The sequence below is a fragment of the Danio aesculapii genome, chromosome 11 (assembly GCF_903798145.1).
Source record: "Danio aesculapii chromosome 11, fDanAes4.1, whole genome shotgun sequence".
Lineage (NCBI taxonomy): Eukaryota > Metazoa > Chordata > Actinopteri > Cypriniformes > Danionidae > Danio > Danio aesculapii.
Window position 1 is genome coordinate 10,210,524 of NC_079445.1, and position 17,457 is coordinate 10,227,980.

A 17,457-nucleotide genomic window follows, 5' to 3' on the forward strand; every position below is an offset into this window, starting at 1 on the left:
TAATCCACCAGAGGACACGGTGTACATTTCTGTGAATCTCAACATCCCTCTCACGCACATCCATGAGAGAATCCGGTCAGCTTGTTATGCATAATATATCAGCCTGCTAATGACTGACAATCCCACCCCTCTCCCTAAACCCAACCAATAGTGTTTTCAGAAACAATCATTGCGGCCTAAAACCACACTAAAACATATCTGTAAATTAGCAGTTTTCCGTTATTTGATTCATGTTTTGATTAAAAAATTTTCCCGTTTATTTATGCTTTTTATCTGCATTAAGGGACCTTTGCCTTTCTTCCAACAACTTTTAACCTTGAAAAGTTCTAAAAAGTGACTTTTATTAACATTTTAAGTAGTTTAAAGTGATGTATTGTCTAGGTTGGTGTTGTAAACGGTACAAAAACTTTGAAATAAACTGCCAGTTAATTTTTTTGTTATTTACAGTCTTATTTTTTTATATATTATTTTAGTCTACAAAAATGTCAATAAAAGTCATAGTTGAATTTTCAACATCAAAAGTCAACAGAGCAAGGATCAAGGTCTCATAATGCAATTCACAACCGTGAATTAAGGGAAAACACTTTTGAATCACAAAATACAGAAAGTGTTAATTAACAGATATTTTTTACCGTGCAGGTAACACAAAACCCAAATGGGCCTTAGGGTTTTGTTTTACCTGGATTCTGGAACCATCCTTCGCTGGACTCAAATGCCAGTCTGCTCCATATCCAAAACGTGATATCGTACAAAAAAATTTATTGCGCTTGAAAAAAAGCCATCCACAACAAGGTAATCAGTCAGCAGTAGCATAAGAAGGAACTGAAGGTATCGGCTGTGTTATATCGCCCTGTAGTGTTTGTTTTACACACATAATGAAGCCAGATGTAGCCCTGGGCACTTTTCATGGTTTTCAAAATTATAGCCCTGGGCGCACATTACCAATGAGCTGTGTTGCTCTAGCTGTCTCTTTCTATCTATTTATCTGTCTGTCTATATTTGTCAATTATAATTGACTTTAGTCAATTAGTCTCAGCTTTACTGCACCCATTCCCCCACTGGAGAATTTGAAATGGGTATCTTGCTATTGTTTTGGCTTAACATATGCATCAACCACCAAGTCCTAGTAATGTGAAACCTTTCACTTATATGGCAATAAACTCTATTCTGATTCTAATATAACTTTAGGCTATGATATTTATAATTTATTTTAGCTTAATTTTTAATTACAGAATTTTAATTACTTTCAGTACTTATGTTTTGGTTAACAGTAACAACACTGGGCTAGATGCATTTTATTTTAAATGACAATAATACAATGAGATGCAGGTGAAAATGTGCTTACTTCCTAGGAAGGTTATTTGCATATCAGCATGCAAATAGATGCTATTGTGTATTTAACATTTGTCTTTCATGTTTTTATGATAGTCTCCATCTAGAGATCAGAGCTTCATTTCCCAAAACTATTTTAAGGCTATTCTATTCTGAAGTTGTACTCTAAGCTGTACTTTATTATTACGTGTATCCTAAATTGTTCTTAGTTATGTACTTTTTTAAGGTTGGTCTGGACCATTCTTCGTTGTACCTTATCAATGTTGACCATTAATTCTACTGGTGGCCACCACTGAGCAAAAAGCTTCTAAATCTAAACCAGGGGTCTTCAACCCTGTTCCTAGAGAGGTACCTACCAAACAGGTGTGTTTGATCAGGGATGGAGCTGAATTCTGCAGGAAGGTAGATCCCCAGGAACAGGGTTTGTGACCCCTGGTCTAAACGAATATAACTCTTTAAGTTGTAAAACCCCTAGAGTTTAATTTGGATAATTAAAGAGTTGTCCTGCAAATATTAAACTTGTAATTACACTGATGATTGTAAGGCTTTGAAGTCTAATTAAAGGGAATATTTTTGATGTGATGATTGGTGGCAGCAATACAGTGCTAAATCAAAGGGTTGACACTTCTGCAGGTCCATTTATATGCGCATATTTAATCTGAAAAACTTCAGTACTCTGGATACCATGACAGAAGCTGCGATAATAATAATCATAATAATAATAATGGGATGGCACAGTGGCTCAGTGGTTAGAACGGTCACCTTACAGCAGGAGGGTCACTGGTTCGAGTCCCGGCTGGACCAGTTGTTCTCCCCGTGTTCACGTGGGTTTCCTCCGGGTGTTGCGGTTTTCCCCACAGTCCAAAGACATGCGGTATAGGTAAATTGGGTTAGCAAAATTGTCTGTGAGTGTATGTGTATGTGTATGGGTGTTTCCAGTGCTGGGTTGGGGCTGGATGCATCCTCTGCGTAAAACATATGCTGGAGTAGGTGGCGGTTCATTATGCTGTGGAAACCCCTGATAAAGGGACTAAGCCGAAGGAAAACGAATAAATGAATAAATAAATGAATGAATGAATTCATTCATTCATTAATAATAATAATAATAATAATAACACCTTGTAGATATTGCTTGTACAAATTTGTTGAGACAAACGTATATGAGATCCTTCTCATCCCTCCTGAAATTCAGTTTATTAAGGTTCCCTTTTTTCCCACTAAATACAGTATGTGTTTAATGTGTTGCTTTTAGGGGAGTGTCTGTATGACGAAGAAAAATCTTATTGCCTTATAATCATATTTTACAGTGTTTTGCACATTTCCCATAAACATTTTCTTATGCTACTTAAAAATAAACTTTAGAGCATTTTTATCACGAACAAAATGCAAAATATTCAAAACAAAGAATTTCAGTCAAATTTCAGTCACCTCATATTAAAATCCCTTAACCCACTATGGCTAGAATTTAAAAGCAGCCAGCAGGAAGTCATATTTCACTGATGACGGATTGAGTCCCGAGAGTAAGGAGAGAGTATGTGACGATTACCAGCTGGAGTGCTTTCCATCGAACTACACCTACACTACATCTACATGCACACCTGAAACTCATTATCCTGATTCCTGACTCTGATTATAACACACTTGCATCACATTAAAACACACACACACACACGCACGCACGCACACACACACACACATACTCACCATAAACAACACAACTTCTGTGCTTAGTATTGTTTTATGTTATTCTTGTGTTACTTGTTTCCCATGTTATGATTTCTGGACTGTTGCTTGTTTTATGTTTGTTTGCTGCCTGCCCCGACTTCTTGCCTGCCTTTTGGATTACACTTTACTTTGTTGTTTGCCCCTTTTATGACCACAGCCTTTTCGACCATTCTTCTATTAAAGCTGCTGTTGGAGCCTAAACTCTGTTAAAAGCCCCATTTATAATAGAGATCATGTTTGAGTATGTTTTGCTTAGCAGGTGCTGAGCACATTGTAAAAAGTCTTAAGAGGGTCAGACTGGATGCACCACTCGGCAACGCACCGAGTGGTTTTAGAATTCTAAACATAGATTTCTATCAGTGTACACACACCAGCGCCGCAAGTCGGCGGCTGTCCTCTGCGCCCAGCCACGACTCAAGACACTGAATAGTTTTATTTTAAATAGCATGCGAATTTGGCGCCAGGACTCAAACCAGCGACCATTCCTGCTGTGTGGCGACAGTGCTAACCACTGAGCCAGAATCAGATACAGTACATGCAAATTCAGGTGTATAAATGAATGCTGGAACATATCATATTTCAGTTTGTTTATTTCAAAGAAATGAACAGCTGTTTCTGAAAATGGAAAATAAAAATATTTTTCCTCAGTATCCACCTGCGTCTCTTCTAAGAGATGTCAGAGAAGAGACAGGTTTTAGGTTAACAAAATACAGAAAAACAGGCTTTTATCTTTTTTTGTCTTTCCCAATTATAGAATATGATCACGTGGTCTGTCTAATGAGCGCACTCTCTATGTGTCAGTCCAATCTGCCATATGCTGTGTGAATCTCGGACATGATCATTTAAAACATTATTCCTTTTTATTTATGCACACATATGCATATATGCACATACACTCACAGGCCACTTTTTTAGGTACACCTTACTGTACCAAGATGGACTCCCTTTTGCCTTCAGAACTGTCCTAATCCTTCATGGCATAGATTCAACAAGGTACTGGACATATTCCTCAGAAATTTTGGTCCATATTGACATGATAGGATCACACAGTTGCTGCAGATTTGTCGGCTGCACATCCATGATGCGAATCACCCATTCCACCACATCCCAAAGGTGCTCTATTGGATTCAGATCTGGTGACTGCATACCTGCCAATGCTCCAGTTTTTCTTAGGAATTTCCCGTATTTCAGACCTACCTCCCGCCACCCTCACGTTTTGTTATTTCTCAAAACTCCCGCAATTTCACCCACCCCCAATGCTCAGCATTTTGGTGCAGTCTGGGACACCCCTGGATCGCCAACTATCGTATAGTATCCGATTGCAGCGGCCGCCCGAAACCAACTTCATAGTACAGTTATTAACACCACAGTTTAGTTAATAACCCGCCCGGTTCTCAACACGTTATTCAACACGTTATTCAGAACAGTTATTCTCCGAACATCGGTTCCGATTAATGCTTTCTTGTTGTTGATGCCAAATTCTGCCCCTACCATCTGAATGTTGCAGCAGAAATCGAGACTCCGATCAGGCAATGTTTTACCAATCTTCTATTGTCCAATTTTGGTGAGCCTGTGTGAATTGTAGCCTCAGTTTCCTGTTCTCAGCGGACAGAAATGGCACACGGTGTGGTCTTCTGCTGCTGTAGCCCATCCGTGTGCGTTCAGAGATGCTCTTCTGCATACCTCGGTCATAAACGAGTGGTTATTTGAGTTACTGTTGCCTTTCAATGAGCTCCAACCAGTCTGGCCTCTGGCATCAACAAAGCATTTGTGCCCACAGAACTGCCGCTCACTGGATATTTTCTCTTTTTCGGACCATTCTCCCAGCCTGTCTGACACCAACAACCATGTCAAGTTCAAAGTCACTTAAATCATCTTTTTTCCCCATTCTGATGCTCGGTTTGGACTGCAGCAGATCGTCTTGACCATGTCTACATGCCTAAATGCATTGAGTTGCTGCCTTGTTATTGGCTGATTAGAAATTGTACAGGTGTACCTAATAAAGTGGCCAGTCAGTGTAGATCATCTTTTTAGCAGAGCTTAGGTGTGCATGCTGTACTCCCAGAAACGTATTATTTTACAAATTACATTCCATCAAGAATTGTTATTTAACATAACATACAAATCAAAGCACAACTGATCTAATTACATCTCTATAAAAGAATCACTTTAATGTATTCATATTTTTTATTATTTATTAAAATCGAAGTCTAAATAAATAATAATAAAAAATCGAAATAAATGTCTTGCTCTTTAGCTACATGCCTTTTCTGATAAACACAATTTTATTTGGGAAGTATATATATTTTAAGTTCCACTCAAAACACCATACACTCTAAAAATGTCTGTTAATTAACAGTTTCCTCATTTTGTGATTCACAAGTGCTTTCACAGTTTGTTTTCAGTTGTGAATTACCCTTATGAGATGTTGATCTCTGCTTTGTTGACTTGTGATGTTGAAAATTCAACTCTACAGTTTAACAAAGTGACTTTTATTGACATTTTAGTAGTCTGAAATAATATAATAAGAAATAATATACTGAGAAATAAGTTTGTAAAATGACAGAAAATGTACTGAAAGTTCATTAGAAGGTTTTATATTGTAATATACAACACTAATCCACACAATATATCACTTTAACTTTATTAAAAATGTCAATTAAACTCACTTTTTCTAACTTTGCAAGGTTTACCATTGTTGGGAAAAAGAACAAGGTCCCATAATGCGATACAAAAGCATAAATAAATGGGGAAAACAAAAACATGAATCACAAATGATGAAAAACTGCTAATTTACACTACCTGACAAAAGTCTTGTCGATGATCCCAGTTGTAAGAGCAACAAATAATAACTTGACTTCTAGTTGATTATTTGGACATGTGGCAGAAGATTTTTCAGATGAATCATCTGTAAACTGCATCCCAATCATCACAGATACTGCAGAAGACCTATAGGAACCCACATGGACCCAAGATTCTCACAGAAATCAGTCAAGTTTGATAAAGGAAAAATCATGGTTTGGGGTTCCATTCAGTATGGGGCGTGCAAGAGATCTGCAAAGTGGATGGCAACATCAACAGCCTGAGGTATTAATGCATTTGTGCTGCACATTACATTACAAATCACAGGAGAGGGCAAACTCTTTAGCAGGATAGCGCTCCTTCTCATACTTCAGCCTCCACATCAAAGTTGCTGAAAGCAAAGAAGGTCATGGTGCTCCAGGATTGGCCAACCCAGTCATCAGACATGAATATTATTGAGCATGTGTGTGTTAAGATGAAGGAGAAGTCATTGAAGATATCCAAAGAATCTTGATGAACTCTGGAAGTCCAGTTACTATTTGTGGTTCCTAAAACTCGGACAGGCGAGAAGACTTTTGTCAGGTAGTGTGCATATATTTTTTTTTTACAGTTTAGGGAAGAAAAGACTATTGCAAATGAATTTGTTTACATGTTTATTCATATTTATTTACAATCGTATTCATTCAACTACTGTATTTATTGTTTTGTATTCTTTATATATTCTCTTTAAAATAAACCTGTAATGAGATGTTAAGAGTATAAAATTGCGTCAGTGTAAATAAACGTAGCTAGTAGCATCGCTGTAGTGTACTATAAGACATTCTCAATGCTAAAAGAAATGCTTTCTCTTACCATGCTGCTTTTCCCTAAATGTCATTCAAGCCTATTAATCATTTACAATCCAATTGGTTCTTTTGTTCATCCTGCCCTTTTCTTCTGCCAGACAGTTTTTTGAACTCTGCCTAAAAGGGCAGAAGTACTGTCTTCTCTTTTCTGAAAGAAATGGAGGAGTTGTGCGCTGTGAGAGGCCTGTTTCTAAAACCACACACTCTCATGTTCCTCTGCTTTTGTTGTTGCGCATCTGGGCTGACCACTTCTCTCTCTTTTCGGTCAGGTCTTATTTGCTTTCTTCTTTCACAACAGAAGTGCACTGAAAAGGATTCTCTCTCTTTCTCTTTCTCTCTCTCTCTCTCTCTCTCTCTCTCATAAAAAATAAATAAATGCAAACATTTTTCTTGAGAAATTTGAGGAAAATTCACAGGAAAAAGTCGATGCTTTGCTAAACCAAGTAAATGAATAAACAAAATTAACTAGAGTACACATAATCTTTCTTTTTTGCTTACTTCATTCTTTCGGTTTAGTTCCTAATTCATCTGGGGTTGCCACAGTGGAATGAACTGCCAACTACTGGCATCTGTTTATTTATTTATTTTTATGCAGTGGACCCCCAGTTATTTTTTTCATTCTTTTGTTCTTTCATCTTTTTTTCTTTCGTTCATTCGTCTGTTCGTTCTGTCTGTCATTTGTTTGTTCGTTTGTTCTGTCTGTCTGTCTGTCTGTCATTCGTTCATTCGTTTTTTTTCCTTCTTTCTTTTGTTTGTACTTTCGGCCTTTCTTTGGTTTGTTCGTTCTGTCTGTCGTTTGTTTGTTCATTCGTTCATTCTTTTTTGTTGTTCATTCTGTCTGTTATTTGTTCGTTCCTTCGTTCGTTCATTCTTTCATTTGTTCTTTCCTTCTTTTCATTTTTTTCTTTCTCTTTTTCTTATTTATTTCGTTCTTTCCTCTGTTCGTTCTTTCTTTCGTTCATTTGTTCCTTGCTTCCTTTATTCCTTTGTTAGTTTGGTCTGTCGGTCTGTCTCTGTCTTTTGTTTGTTCGTTTTCTTTCTTTCTTTCTTTTATCGTTCGTTCATTTTTTCTTTCGTTCTTTATTTTGTTCGTTTGTTTTGTCTCTCTTTTGTTTGTTTGTTCTGTCTCTCGTTCGTTCGTTCATTTGTTAATTTCTTTATTTGATAGTTCTTATTTTGTTTTGTTCATTCGTTCTTTCTATCTTTCGGTCTGTCTGTCATTTGTTCGTTCTTTCTGTGTGTGTCATTCGTTTTTCTTTCTTTATTTTTTGGTCTTTCTTTCTTTTGTTTCCTCGTTCTGTCTGTCGTTTGTTCATTCATTCGTTCTTTCCTTTTTTATCTTTTTTCTTTCTTTTTTCTTTCGTTCTTTCCTTTGTTCGTTCTTTCTTTCGTTCCTTCCTTCCTTCCTTCATTTATCCCTACCTTCGTTCGTTCTGTCTGTCTGTCATTCGTTTTTCTTTCGTTCTTTCTTTATTTCATTCATTTGTTTTTTTCTGTCTCTCGTCCGTTCGTTTGTTCGGTTTTTGTTTGTTCGTTCGTTCTGTCTGTCTGTCTGTTCGTTCATTCTTTCTTTTTCTTTCTTTTGTTCTTATTTGTTTCAATTGTTCTGTCTTTTGTTCGTTCCTTCCTTTGTTCTTTCATTCTGTCTTTCTTTTTTCTTTCTTTCGTTTGTTCTGTCTGTCATTCGTTCATTCCTTTGTTCATTCCTTTGTTCATTCTTTCTTTCTTTTTTCTTTCTTTCTTTTTTCTTTATTTTGTTAGTTACTCGTCCATTCATTCTGTCTGTCGTTCATTTGTTCTTTCTTTCTATCTTTCTTTCTTTATTTTTTTCTTTCGTTTGTTCGTTCTTTCTTTCATTCGTTCTTCATTCTTTCTTTTATTAATAATTTTTTACTAATTACAATTGTCATAATTGCACAAGTGAATACACATTCTGCAATTTGCTTATTTATTTTTATATTCTTTATAATTATTTTATTAGTAGTAGTAGTACTAGTAATAGTAGTAGTAGTAGTAAGCCAATATTATAATGTGACCAATAATTTCAATAGTAACATTACTACTATTACTACATTTTAAACAAATGAAGCCACCATAAAATCAAGACTTACTATTAATATTATTATAAATATAATAATACATTTTATTTATTTATTTATTTATTTATTTACTTATTTATTTATTTATAAGGCTTACTTTTTGAATTTCAATATATTTTATATGGGACGACACAGTGGCTCAGTGGTTAGCACTGTCGGCTCACAACAAAAAGGTCACTGGTTCAAGCTCTGGCTGGATCAGTTGCCATTTCTGTGTGAACTTTGAAGGGCATTCGCTGTGTAAAAAATATGCTGGTTAAATTGGCGGTTCATTCCACTGTGGCTACTCTTGATGAATAAAGGGACTAAGCCGAAGGAAAATAAATGAATATTTTATGTGTTGTTATTATTGATGCAAAATGTAAATTATGCAGTTTTTTTTTTTATTTGCTAGTTCCTATTTGTAAAACTACTTCCTATTTGTATATGTTAAGTGTTACTTGTAATTTATTTATCCTAAATTAACAAACTTTCATTACCGTCCATGAACATGATGAATATTGATAATGAATTCCATTTTCATGGTTGGATTGCAAAATACTGTCCACGTTTTCCGCATCGTAAAAATCAAAGGGCCCTAAAATTAGATCCTCTGGTCTACATTATTTATTACTTGGACTACCAGTGATGTGAAAGTAGCTTGGAAGACCATCTTGAGTTAATGCTGGTAGAATTTTAATGTTGGTATGTTTAAAAAAATCATGTTTTGGCTAACAAGAGGAACAAAAACCTAATTTACCAAATTATAAATGCAACTATTTTAAGATAATTCATTGTCTGCATTATTTTCCCATATCACCAGAGGGCAGCATTTTTTAAACAATGTTTTACATAATATACTAGTCGTATAGGAGTAAATTAATATAAAGAATACCTTTGATTCAGTTATTATCACTGATTTGTTGTTCATTTGTTCTGGCTCTATGGCTTATTTTCTTCATTAGAGTTTAGCAGAGCGGTTTGTCAGCCAGAAATGATTTATGGTAAGGTAGCATGTAGGTTGAGTCACATAATACAAAATTGAGCTTTTCTTCTCATATCTGGCTGATAATTGAAACGATGATGAAAGCTTTTATAGCATTTGCTTGGTTAGGGTCAGCATGTCATCAGTAACACACTGGGACAGAATCCAGATTTATCTGAAGTGGGGGGATGGGACAAACACAGCGTCTCACGACCATAGCAGATGGCTTGACTGTACAAAACAAATGGTCCAGCCGGACTTCTCCATGACAGAAGCAACGTCCACCTGTTCTCTAACGCACAAATTATCAGTTTGTTGTTTTTCCCAGGAGAAAATGCAGACCACAAAGTATAAATACCTATATAAACAGTGCATCCAGAAAGTATTCATAGCACTTCACTTTTTCCAATTTTTTTTATTTTACAGCCTTGTTCCAAAATGGATTCAATTCATTTATTTCCTCAAAATTCTACACACAATACCCCATAATGACAATGTGAGAAAAGATTTTTTGAAATTGTTGCAAATTAATTAAAAATAAAATACCTGAAAAATCACATGTACAGAAGTATTCACATCCTTTGCTCAAGACTTTGTTGATGCACCTTTGGCTGCAATTACAACCTCAAGTCTTTTTGAATATGATGCCACAAGCTGGGCACACCTGTCTTTAGGGATTTTTGCCCATTCCTCTTTTCAGTACCTCTTAAGCTCTATCAGGTTGGATGGGAAGTGACAGTGTACAGTCATTTTCAGATCTCTCCAGAGATGTTCAATAAAATTTAGGTCTGGGCTCTGGCTGGGTCACTCAAGGACATTCACCGAGTTGTTGTGAAGCCACTCCATTGATATTTTGGTGGTGTGCTTTGGGTCATTATCTTGCTGGAAGATGATCCGTCGCCCCAGTCTGAGGTCAAGAGCACTCTGAAGCAGGTTTTCATTCAGCATGTCTCTCTACATTGCTGCATTCATCTTTTCCTCTATCCTGACTAGTCTTCAAGTTCCTGCTGCTGCAAAACATCCCCACAGCATGAGGCTGCCACCACCATGCTTCACTGTGGGGATGGTATTAGCCTGGTGATGAGCGGTGCCTGGTTTTCTCCAAACGTAACGCCTGGCATTCACTCCAAAGAGTTCAATTTTAGTCTCAGACCAGAGAATTTAGTTTCCTATGGTCTGAGAGTCCTTCAGATGCCTTTTGGCAAATTCCAGACTGGGAGTGGCTTCCGTCTGGCCACTCTACCATACAGGCCTGATTGGTGGATTGCTGCACAAATGGTTGTCCTTCTGTAAGGGCCTCCTCTCCACAGAAGACTGCTGGAGCTCAGACAGAGTAACCATCGGGTTATTGATCACCTCCACTCAGCTTAGATGGCCGGCCAGCTCTATGAAAAGTCCTTCCAAACATCTTCCACTTACGGATGATGGAGGCCACTGTGCTCATTGGAACTTTCAGAGCAGCAGAAATTTTTCTGTAACCTTCCCCAGCCTTGCGTCCAAAGACAATCCTGTCACGGAGGTCTACAGACAATTCCTTTGTCTTCATGCTTGGTTTGTGTTTTGACATGCACTGTCAACGCTGGGACCTTATATAGACAGGTGTATGCCTTTTCAAATCATGTCTAATCAACTAAATCAACAAAGGTGAACTCCAATTAAGCTGCTGAAACATCTCAAGAATGGTCAGTGGAAACAGAATGTACCTGAGCTCAATTTAGAGCTTCACGGCAAAGGCTGTGAATACTGATGTACATGTGATTCTTCAGGTCTTTACTTTTTTAATAAATTTGCAACAATTTAAAAAAATCTTTTTTCACATTGTCATTATGGGGTATTGTGTGTAGAATTTTGAGGAAATAAATTAATTTAATTCATTTTGGAATAAGGCTGTAACATAAAAATGTGGAAAAAGTGCAATGAATACTTTCCGGATGCACTGTAAATGCTCACAGGTCTCTTTAGCAGAGGCGAAGTATGAGTGTCTGGCTCATGGTTTTATTGTTAGACTGCCTGAGAAGGGATAAAAAGAATGTGTTTCTACGGTAATGGCCTTGAACAGGACTTTTTTTCAGGTGGGATATGACTGGAAAACTCTTTTGTTATACATTCCTGTCAAGGCTCAGGAAGCTTGTCTGTGACCTCAACCAAGACTTCAACTAGACTTTTTTTCGGAAGTATTTATGAACTCTACAGTGCTAATGTGTTTTGGGTGGTTGCTAGGGGTGTGGCTCTGTGGTTGTTAGGTTATTGCTTAAAAGAGCCCACACAAGAGTAATATATATGTCTCCAGTTATTACAGCACATGCAAAGGCCTGTTTACACCAACGCAAATGTTCAGAATGAAAATGCTGTCTGATTATGTATGCAATAAGTCTGACTGAGAATGCAAATAGGGTAGTACTATAGCGCTGCACAACTTTTTTGTTTCTGTCAGCCACCACTCACTTTAGAGCAGGGGTTTTCAAACTTTTAGGACACACGCCTGCCCAAGTTTGTCTAATTTCACTCGTTAAATCATTAAATCATAGCTGAGACTGTATGCATGCTTTGTAATGTGTACACCTAACACCGCCCCTAACCCTACCCCTTACAGTGACGTCATTAGCTCTATTGAGTGCATGTATGAGCTTGCATGTGCTATTCTGCAGCCACATACTATTGGATTGTAGCGATCATAGCTACAATCTATAGCCAGTACAGGGAGTTGAGTAATGGTGTTACCTGTACTGTATTGTAGGATCTCTTGGGTTAATTGACGACCAGTCATGCTGCAACACTTTAATTTGTAGAAATTTGATTGCACATAAATGAAGGAAGAGCAAATCAATAGTCTAGCCTAGTTGGGCAGCAGACCACTGAGCAGGCTTCATTAGGAAGGGCCTCATCTTTCTTATTGTTTTGGAATGGCAAATGAAGATATATCAGATGGCACACACACACACACGCACACACACACACACACGCACACACACACACACACACGCACACACACATACACACAGATTTGTTATTTTATAAAAGAGCTGCAGATTTCTATACCAGAAAGATACAAATGTTTGAAAATGCAATGACAATTTAATAACTTAAATATTCAAAATATTTAATATCAAAATATTAACACTCACCCGACCAGCATTTCACCTAATTTTGACAGCCGTTGCAGATGTTTTTTACACACATATATATGATGAACGATTAATATATATATATATATATATATATATATACTCACCGGCCACTTTATTAGGAACACCTGTCCAACTGCTCGTCAATGCACCAATGCACATTTCTAATCAGCCAGTCACATGGAAGCAAATCAATGCATTTAGGCATGTAGACATGGTCAAGAAGATCTGCTGATCAAACTGAGCATCAGAATGTGAAAGAAAGGTGATTTAAGTGACTTTGAACATGGCATGGCTGTTGGTGCCAGATGGGCTGCTCTGAGTATTTCAGAAACTGCTGATCTACTGGGATTTCCATGCACAATTATCTCTAGTGTTTACAGAAAATGGTCTGAAAAAAGAGAAAATATCCAGTGAGCAGCAGTTTTGTGGGCGCAAATGCCTTGTTGATGCCAGAGGTCAGAGGAGAATGGCCAGACTGGTTTGAGCTGGTAGAAAGGCAACAGTAACTCAAATAACCACTTGTTACAACCAAGGTATGCAGAAGAGCGTCTCTGAACACACGACATGTCCAACCTTAAGGCGGATGGGCTACAGCAGCAGAAGAACACACCGGGTGCCACTAATGTCAGCTAATAACAGGAAACTGAGGCTACAATTGGCACAGGCTCACCAAAACTGGACAATAAAAAATTGAAAAAAACGTTGCCTGGTCTGATGACTCTCCATTTCTGCTGTGACATCCAGATGATAGAATCAGAATTTGGCATCAACAACATGAAAACATGGATCTATCCTGCTTTGTATCAACAGTTCAGGCTGGTGGTGTAATGGTGTTGGGGATATTTTCTTGGCACACTTTGGGCCCATTAGTATCAATTGAGCATCATGTCAATGCCACAGCCTACCTGAGTAATGTTGCTGACCATGTCCATCCCTTTATGACCACAGTGCACCCATCTTCTGATGGCTAATTACAGCAGCATAATGTGCCATGTCATAAAACATAAATCATCTCAGACTGGATTCATGAACATGATAATGAGTTCACTGTACTGTAAAAAAGGATCTCTGCGGTTTGTTCAATTTAATTATTTAAAATCTTTTAAATGAGCAAAAAAAAATTCATATTTTAGTTTTTTTGTTTTCTTTGGGGGGGACTTAATTGGGGGACTTATATATATATATATATATACAGTTGAAGTCAGAATTATTTATAAGGAAATTTTCACAGTATATCTGATAATATTTTTTCTTCTGGAGAAAGTCTTATTTGTTTTATTTCAGCTAGAATAAAAGCAGTTTTTGATTTTTTTTTTTTTTAGCCGTTTTAAGGTCAAAATTGTTAGCCCTTTTAAGCAATTTTTTTTTCAATAGTCTACAGAACAAACCATCATTATACAATAACTTGCCTAATTACCCTAACCTGCCTAGTTAACTTAATTAACCTAGTTAAGCCTTTAAATGTCACTTTAAGCAGTATAGAAGTGTCTTGAACAATATCTAGTAAAATATTGTTTTATATTCATCATGGCAAAGATAAAATAAATCAGTTATTAGAAATGAGTTATTAAAACTATTATGTTTAGAATTGTGTTGAAAAAAATCTTCTCTCCGTTAAATAAAAATTGGGGAAAAAAATAAACAGGGGGCAAATAATTCTGACTTCAACTGTATATGCACCAGGAAAGTGCTCTCTCTTAATATACAAGATATCTTACAAATGGCAAAGAAAGAGTTAAAACACTACATTGGGTCAATCAGGATATGAACCCACACTACAGGAAATAACCGGGGCTATAAAAATAAACAGAAAGCTCCAGTGTTACAAATGTTACCACCCAGGTCTTGATCATGATATCTTTGCAACGATTCCAGGCTGAACATGATGAGAAAGCTGCTGGTGACCCTGGTTGGATAGTGAAATGATGTTGTTCAGCAGGAAAGTCAAGAAGCTCCGTCTTTGCCAGCTTTTCCTGCAGATTATCTTTCATCCATGCTGAGATGTCCCCCAGGCGTACTTAAATCCATTCAGCTACCATTAGATCATCTGGTTGAAATGAAAAATAAAGCCGTGTGTAATCATCACAGCAACAGGTGCAGCTGAAACCACGTGCCTGAATGATAGCTCTCAATCACATGGTTGAGATGGAGAACAGGAGGGGTCCAACAACTGATCCCTGGGGAACCCCAGTGACCATCTGATGAGTTTAGAAAGGCACACAATTCCAGACCTGTGAAGTAAGACTCAAACCAGTGAAGTGCGGTATGTGTGAGGGACAGATCTGATGATTCCCAGATAGACCCAGCAGAATCCCATATGATAATCAGGGATACGCTTTTGCCATTTGCTACAGTGTCATATTGCATATGGCTACTTCTGAAACCTATTTGATTTACATCCAGCTTGCTATTATGTTTAAGGATGATACCTATAGCTTTTAACCCATTTAATAAAGGTTTCTTGATATAAAGCCTGCTTGAATATGGTAGGAAATATACCTTGTGAAAAGAGATGTTTGCTGGTAGAGGAGTAGAAATAATGGGTTTGAGAAGACGTGAGGGAATGGGGTCTAGAGGGCAAGTTATAGGATGACCCGAGAGGAGATTATTACTGCCTATACAGTAAAACATTATATAAAATTCTGTGATATGTTATATAATATATGATGAGGGGTGATTACTCCTGCCTCAGCGACTAGAGAGAAGGTTATGCTGTATACATGTAAACAGATTGTATGTTTTTCAGCCACTTATCTTTATTTTTTGTTACAGAAGTCATTTGAAAGTAGCTAGATAACTTTTTGTCTGGATTTCTGTAAGCTCACCAATCACTCATTTCCATCTCAGTAAAGGTAGATGGGCTAGTTTGTTATTTGCTTTGACAGACACTCCCACGGCGTGTAAACAAAGACATAATTATGTTAGCATTGATAATATGACCTTAATAAAAGCAATCAAATGTTTTTGTTAAACATATTTAAGAATGAGATGATCAAATATTGCGTGTCAAGTGACACTGAAGGTGTGAGAAGATTTAAGATGGACATGAAATATGGGACTGTTTATACTTTGTCCCTGGAGAGGGGAAATTATTGCAGTTCATCAAATGTGTGCATGCAAATCAGACTTGCGGTATGCAACATGCAACATGATCTGAGTACAATTGATGAATGACAATAAACATGAAGTGTGGTTGTACTAAACATACATTTACTTACATTTGCATAGACAATGAAAGCCATATACAGAAACAAAAAATATACGAATTCGCAAAATCCAAGTTAAAAACACATATGGTGCACATTTAAAACACCAATTAAATGTATGGTTTTGGTCCATTTTTACACTCAGAAAATCAGTTTGCTTAGTAGCTCACCACATACAATGGTGGACTTGAGATGCAGAGAGGAGTTGACCGTGATGATGGACTTTGATACTGGCGAAAAACGGTTCCAGAAAGCAGGTAAAACAAAAACAAAAGGCAAAATATAAAATAAACATGTAAATAACGGTGAGAATTTGGTCAAATCTGAAAACATGGTAAAAATCAAATGGCCATGAGGGCTTTTCTTTTACTGGAATTCTTTTGAAAACACTGTTGGTTGGGTTTAGGGAAGGGGTGATCGAGTCAATCAGGGCTTTTGAAAACGGTTGGGTTTAGGGAAGGGGGTTGGTGTCAGTCAGTTGACAGCGGCCTCTAGAGGATTTACGTGAGAACAGCAGGTGCGAATGGCACTCGTGAGAGAAATTTAACATCTAAAGAAGCATACACAGCGGCCTCTGGTGGATTCACGAAAACAAAAACTGCAACAAAATTTACCTCCTGGGAAATATTTCGCACTGTCCAGAAATGTATACAGGGGTACATATTAGTAATGAGCCTGGGTTGTGAATATGGTTGGTAGAGTTCAGGCATAAAAAAAGAGAATTAAATTAATAATAGTGCATTGACAGAAGTGTGATTTAAAATATCTGTAGTATTTCAGATTTGAAGATGTACATTTGTAATAATGTGTACATTTAAGTATTTCAATACTCAAAATTGTATGTTTAGCAACAAATCAAAACATGCATACATATATGTTTTGTAGCTTTAAATGCCACATACTAATACCTCTATATCACGGACATTGCTAGACCCCATTTACTGGGTATCTGTACAAATCTGCTGTGAAATCTTTGAGTTGTAATTGACCCTTTGGTCAGTTTATTAATCAACATAGATAATTACAGAATAAGTAAATACATCAGCCAAATCAATGCTCATGTAAGCAAAGCATTGTAATTGAAAAATTAGCATACCACATTTTTTTCTCTGCCGTTCCCAGCTAGCTATTCTCACAAATTCTGCCCTGTGCCCTCACAATCCCCCTTGGCTCTCAAACACAATTTCCCTCACGCATTAGAAATAAGCCAGCAGTTTTGTACAGTATTCCCATGTCAACTACTGGGCAATAAAGTTTTTAAATAATATTATCATCTCATTTTTTATCTCTTACCTTATTTACATTATTGACATCATAATTTACTCACTTTTACTTTTTTTCTAATGTCGGAAAATA

At 37.0% G+C, this 17,457-nt stretch overlaps 1 protein-coding gene across 1 annotated transcript in view; it reads left to right on the plus strand.

Annotated features, from left to right (window-relative positions):
• The window catches only part of pde4cb (phosphodiesterase 4C, cAMP-specific b), a 183,912-nt gene that overhangs the window by 35,177 nt on the left and 131,278 nt on the right, over positions 1 to 17,457 (plus strand). The gene's annotated exons all lie outside the window — the stretch shown is intronic.